Source organism: Perognathus longimembris, chromosome 28, assembly GCF_023159225.1.
Source record: "Perognathus longimembris pacificus isolate PPM17 chromosome 28, ASM2315922v1, whole genome shotgun sequence".
Taxonomy (NCBI): Eukaryota; Metazoa; Chordata; class Mammalia; order Rodentia; family Heteromyidae; genus Perognathus; species Perognathus longimembris.
Genome location: NC_063188.1, coordinates 72,775,427 through 72,781,973, shown reverse-complemented (window position 1 = coordinate 72,781,973; position 6,547 = coordinate 72,775,427). Strand labels below are relative to the sequence as shown.

Below are 6,547 nucleotides of genomic sequence, written 5' to 3'. Positions count from 1 at the left end.
TCCATATCTCATCTTCCCTTCTTTATTTTGCTTTAAATAATCACATGGTAATTTGAGGTTAAGCCTAATTTCTGCCATTCAGAATTTTAAGTATTTTCTAAATAACTCAACGACAATGACTGTAATTTGTGAAGATTCTGTTCTGACAAGATAACAAATAAAAAAAAAACATTAACTTTGAGATTCAAGACTCAGTAATATCTGGAAAAATTGTTAAGTATAACTATAACATTAAAACTTATTTGTGAAATGGACAGTCCTGAAATAGGAATACATGCTTTTTCCCTTCTCTGCATAATTACTAGTACTTTCTGAAATCTGTTAAGAAATAATTTTGGTAAAAAGAGGCAGCAATCTAGAAGCTGGATGTCAAGATTACATAATTTAAAAAATACAACTGAGTTTGCTAGCACTGGCTTGATATAAAATGGCCTTTAGAAAGTATGTTTAAATGCAAATACTGAAATCTGATGCTTCCTTGAAGACATATATTCTGTCCAAATAATGAAGTATGGTATTGGATTGCCTTCCATGAGGTGTCTGTAAAGTAACATCTCATTCAGTATTTTGAAAACATCTTCATCCAACAATCATGGTAACGACTCACTTTACATTGAACAGAGTCTCAGATAGGCAGGCTGGAGTGATTGTTTTGAGACTGGTGCTTGCTATGGACACAGCTGTTACCAATTTCACTTTCTCACGGAGGTTTGCATTTATTGCTCTCAAGTCTATGACTGTGGATAAATAAGGCAGTAGGCCCCCAAACGTGTACAATCAGGGACTGAAATTCTGACAGTCTGCACAAGTTCTGTTCACTTCTTGCCTGTAGCTCTAAAGCTGAATAGTACATTTATACATGCCAAATGTGTTCAATAATAAGTGCTTTGCTTTGGATTGTACTTCTTCCCATTTAGATAAACTCCCAGGAATTAGCTGCATGTGAACTATGGCAGTGGATTTTCCTGAAGTGAGAGACAAGATATTCAAATCTTCCACAGAATATACATCTTCTATTTTCATCAAGGCTTCTTTGATATAATCTACATTCAAATGGCTCAGTACACCTTCCAATATTATAACTACTGTGTCCCAGATGATGCGAAATGTTGTAAAAGCCACAAGTAGTGAAAATATGTATGTACAGATGGGATCAGCAATCTTGTATTCTGGTTTGAATCATATGATGTACGCAGCGATGAGCACACCGACACTCTGTACCAAATCCCCCAGGTCGTGGACAAACGTGGCTCTCACTGCCAAGCTGTCCTGCCCGTGGCTGTGTCCACCGGAACCTGTGCTGGGAGAGGCTGGAGGCAGGGAATGGAATGGAAGTGATGGTGACCGAACTGTTTCAACAGAAACCCCATTTAGGTTCTACAAGATTGCTGAGCTGGTCACGCCTCTACCACTTTTGAACCACAGTGCCACGTCCAGTTTTCTGCTGGTTAGTTGGCAATAAGAGTCTCACAGACTTTTCTGCCAGGGCTGGCTTTGAACCATAACTCTCAGCTCTCAGCCACCTGAGTCGCTAGGATTACAGGCATGAACCATTGGCACTCAGTTTTTTTAAATGTGTATAGGTGATCTTTTTTCTAGGGCTGGGAATATGGCCTAGTGGCAAGAGTGCTTTCCTCGTATACATGAAGTCCTGGGTTCGATTCCCCAGCACCACATATACAGAAAATGGCCAGAAGTGGCACTGTGGTTCAAGTGGCAGAGTGCTAGCCTTGAGCATAAAGAAGCCAGGGACAGTGCTCCGGCCCTGAGTCAAGGACCCAGGACTGGCAAAAAGCAATAAAAAAAAAAAACCCAATGTGGTGATCTTTTTGATAATGTATGTTTTTGGGTACCTTTGTCAAGACTCAGATGGCTGTAGCTGATTGGGCCTATTTCTGCATCTTCTATTCCTAATTGTATTTTTTGTCTATTCTTTTTGTACTAGGGATTGAGCCCAGGATGTTGCACTTGCTATGCAAGCGCTTTACCACTGACCTATATCCTAACTTGCATCTTCTATTCTTTCCATTAGTCTATGTGTCTGTTTTGTTCCCATACCGTGCTGTCTTTGCTATTAGTATAATATAGTAATATAATATGATATTCTGATCCCTCCAGCATTGTTCTTTTAGCTCAAGATATTTTGGTTCTTCAGGGTCTTTTTTGCCTCCATATGAATTTTAGGATTTTTTTTCTGTTTCTATGAGAAATAGCAGTAGAGGCATTTTCACAAAATTAATTTTACCAAGAACATGGGATGTATGTGTATCTTTTAATGTCTCCTTCAGTTTCTTTCTTCAGAGTTGTATGGTTATCATTGTAGCGGTATTTTACCTACTTGGTTAGATTTCCTAGGCATATACCCAAATGGAATGTAAATCAGTATAAAATACACTTGGAAACTCATGTTTACTGGGGCAAAATTCACAATGGCTAAATTATAAAATTAACCAAGGTTCCCATCAAAAGATGAATGGATTTTTAATATAGTGTATATATACACAATAGAGCAACATTCAGCCATAAGAAGAATGAAACCGTCAGGCACTGGAGCTCACACCTGTAATCCTAGCTACTCAAAAGGCTGAGATCTAAGGATCGCTGTTTGAAGCCAGCCTAGGCAGAAAAGTCCATGTGATTCTTATCACCAATAAACTACTCAGAAAAACCCGGAAATGCAGGTATGGCTCAAGTGGTAGAGCACTAGCCTTGAGCACAAAGAGGCTCAGTAATATCATTCAGGGCCTGAATGATATTACTCAGGACCCTCCCCCCAAAAAAAGAATGAGATGATGCCATTTTCTGGAAACTAGATCAAACTGAAGATCATCATCATGTTAAGCAAAATAAGCCAGACCCAGAAAGACAAAATTGCGCATTTACACTCATATGTGGAATACAGACCCATAAATACAAACAAAAAGACATGAACCTAAATAGAGGACTACTCTCTCTTCCTTCTCTCCGGCCATGGATCATCTCGGCCACAGGGCAGCAGTTCAGTAATAAACTTTCTCTCCTGCCTGAAGACTGCGTGGCATTCTCCTTTACTGGCTACCTACTTTAAAAAACCTAACACATATGGTGCTCTGACTCGGATAGGGCTTAACAGTCAGGACAGGTGGAATTCCCCTCTATTTTTCCTCCTTTTTCTGGGAGTATCCCCAGTCCTGATGGCCCTTTTACTGTGAACAAAACTGCTGCGAGTTGCCATGCGGCACTTTTCACTAATACCATTGCTGGCCTCCACATCCACCTCCACCTCCACACCCCTTGTCTACCCTGGTGAGTGAAACTGCTGCTGCTCCGGTTTTCTGCCGCTCCGTCCGCTCCTTCTGCCGCTTCTGCCTGCCGCTTCTGCCTGGTAAGCTCATCCACTCACCAGGCGCCTCTCTCCCGTGCTTTTTGGGTTTTTGCATAGCAGTCACACCTAAGCCGGGAAACTGCTAGCACGCCTCTTGACAGTGCAATGAGGCCTGCTCGAAATCCTCACACAAATACAGTTTTTGCCACTGTAATGGTAAATGGTCAGAAGTCACTTATATTCAGGCTCTCTTTCTCTCTTTTCCTCTCTTTCTCTTCCTTTTTCTCCCTCTCTCATCTGCCTGCTTACTTGCTTACTTTATAAAAATTCCAAATCGTACCATCCTGATAATGTGCCTTGCTCACAAAGCTGCCTCTTTTCACAGACCTCTGATACTGAGGCTTGACCACCAATGTGCTTTGTCAGCGAAGATATCTAAAAGTTCTTTTCTCTAGCATTGACCACGTGGTGGATATTGGGTTTAACAGGCACCAGCTCAGGTGCCATTATGCCATGCTACGTGTTCTCTATTAGTGTGTTTGTGTCTTCCTGCCACCCTCCTCAACATGGCATCCCACTGGAGTTTATCAAAATATGGTTTCTTCATTTTATAATCTGAAAATTTTTGTTTGCTAGCAAAATTGTATTTCTAACCGACCACGTGGTTCTAAAATATTGGGCCAAAAAAAAGTCATTTACTATTGGAATTCCAAAAGAGTCTACTGCTGAAATTCATTTTTGCATGCTGTAAAACCTATGTGCACAGTGTGTATGTCTGTGTAAATGTCATTTGTTAGTATGTCCATCTAGCTATATATCTGTGCTAAAACTCATCACATCTACTGAGTTTTGTCGCAGAATTCTGGCAAGTATTTGGTCAATTCTTGACAAAGTACAGGTAAGCTCTAGTCCCCTTGGTCTTGTTGTTTTAATTGGAAATAAAAAAGGGCTTTTGTGGCAAAGACTCCTTGGATTGCAGTTTGAAGCCACCCAGAGCATAAAATCTCTCTCAAACTCCATCTCCCAACTAACCAGCAAAGAGCCAGGCTGGAAGCATGGCTCAAGAGACTGATCTCTAACCAGCCAAATGCTGGAAGTGGAGCTATGGCTCAAGTGGTAGAGTACTAACCTCAAGCAGAAGTGCTCAGGGACAGTGCCCAGGCCCTGAGTTCAAACCCCGTGAATGCCAATGGGGGCACGCCATCCCAGCAACAAGCACCTAGACCCCTGGGACTCAGCCAGTTCAGGGAACAAGGATCATGGAGAGGAGTAAGAGGAGAATGATGTCACATCCTAAATGGAGTCACTTTGTCTCGCCCTTTCAAAATTAATCAGCCGGGGATCAAGAGACAGTAGTTTGTCCATCTAATGTCCATACCTGAGTATAAAAACTAGCCAAGTCATCCAATTTTTAATTTTGTGCCCTAAACCCTTCCTTTTGCCTTAATATTTTTTTGTCCAGCCCCTGCCTCATGAGACTTCTTCCAGGCTTCATTCAAGGACTGGCATCTACCACCAAGGGACCCTGCTGCTCGCCTTCTCCAGGAGGGGCCAGATTTCTGCCTTTTACCCCTAATGCCAATGCCCCTTGCCAGCAGGAAGCAGCCAGAGAGAGTCTTCGTCCTTTTTCATAACTATTAAAATGCTGGAATGTAAGGTCCTTCCCTGGAAGGCTCCATGTAGATGCCCTCACCTCATTAAGTCTCCACCCAGTTACCTGGGTAACCTGCAGACCTGGAGGCAGTTACCTCCCCTTTCCCTGAGGTCACATCCTAATCCACCTGGCCACACCCCTTGCCCTTGCCCTAGATATAAGGCAGGGCTGGGTGGGGGTCCCTCTCTCTCTCCCTTCTCTCTGGCCATGGATCATCTCGGCCACAGGCCAGCAGTTCGGTAATAAACTTTCTCTCCTGCCTGAATACCGCGTGGTGTTCTCCTTTACCTGCTACCTACTTTAAAAAACCTAACAATGATCTCATAGATACCCAAAAGATGAATTGAACAGATGCTCTGATTTAGTATGCCCGGAAAGGATACTTGCTTTACATAATTCATATACTATATATTTCTAATAAAAAGCCTGAAATATTCATGCTGAATAATTAAATTTGAAAATTTCCATTAGTCAGGGGGAAAAAGCAAATCCCCATTATCACCACTACCACTGTTCTGAAGATATTACACAGTTCAACTAGACAAGAGAAATAAATTAGATGTAGCTTTGGGTAGCCAGGAGAAAAATAATCTTTGTTTCTTGATGGTAAGGTTATATAAGTTTAAAACCTTTGGAAATCATATTGAAAACAATAATAGAGGGCTCGGGATACGGCTTAGTGGCAAGAATGCTTGCCTCCTATACCTGAGGCCCTGGGTTCAATTGCCCAGCACCACATATATAGAAAACGGCCAGAAGTGGCGATGTGGCTCAAGTGGCAGAGTGCTAGCAGCCTTGAGCAAAAAGAAGCCAGGGACAGTGCTCATGCCCTGAGTCCAAGCCCCAGAACTGGCAAAAAAAAAAATTTTTTATCTTATAAAAAAAAAGAAAAAGAAAACAATAATAGAACTCATGAATGTCTGATTGTTGCTATGCCATAACCAGTTTAAAAAGATATGGGGACATTTTCCCTCACAATAACAATCAAAACTAGGAACAAACCTAACAGGATATATTTAAATATCTATACCTATACCTAGATATAGATATCCCTGTACCAGTGGTTCATATCTGTAATCTTAACTACTCAGGAGACTGAGATATGAGGATTATGAATCGAAACCAGCCCACACAAGAAAGATTGTGAGACACTTAGCTCCAATTAAACAGCAAAAAGTCCGAAGTGGAGCTGTGGCTCAAGTGGTAGAGTTCTAGCCCGAGCAAAGTAGCTCCAGGACAGCACTCAGGCTCTGCATTCAAGCTCCAGAACCAACACACACACACACACACACACACACACACACACACACACACACACACACACACACACACAACTGTTGGTAGTACTAGGGTTAAAACTCAGGTCCTGGAACTTAGGTCCTACCTTTAAAGAAAACTTTGAAATTTTAGCTGAGTAACAAAAGAGACTTAGATCACTAGAAAAATCATATTTTACTCAGCCATAGGAAGATTTAAAATTACAAAGGCAATAATTTTCTCTATATTAACCTATAAATCCAATACCATTCCTATCAAAGCACAAGTGTTTCACACCTATAAACCCAGCTAATCAAGAGGGTGAGCATCTA

At 41.5% G+C, this 6,547-nt stretch overlaps 1 pseudogene; it reads right to left on the bottom strand.

Moving 5' to 3' along the window:
• LOC125343857 lies at positions 1 to 1,398 on the bottom strand (annotated as a pseudogene).
• Positions 1,399 to 6,547: the final 5,149 nt, after the last annotated feature.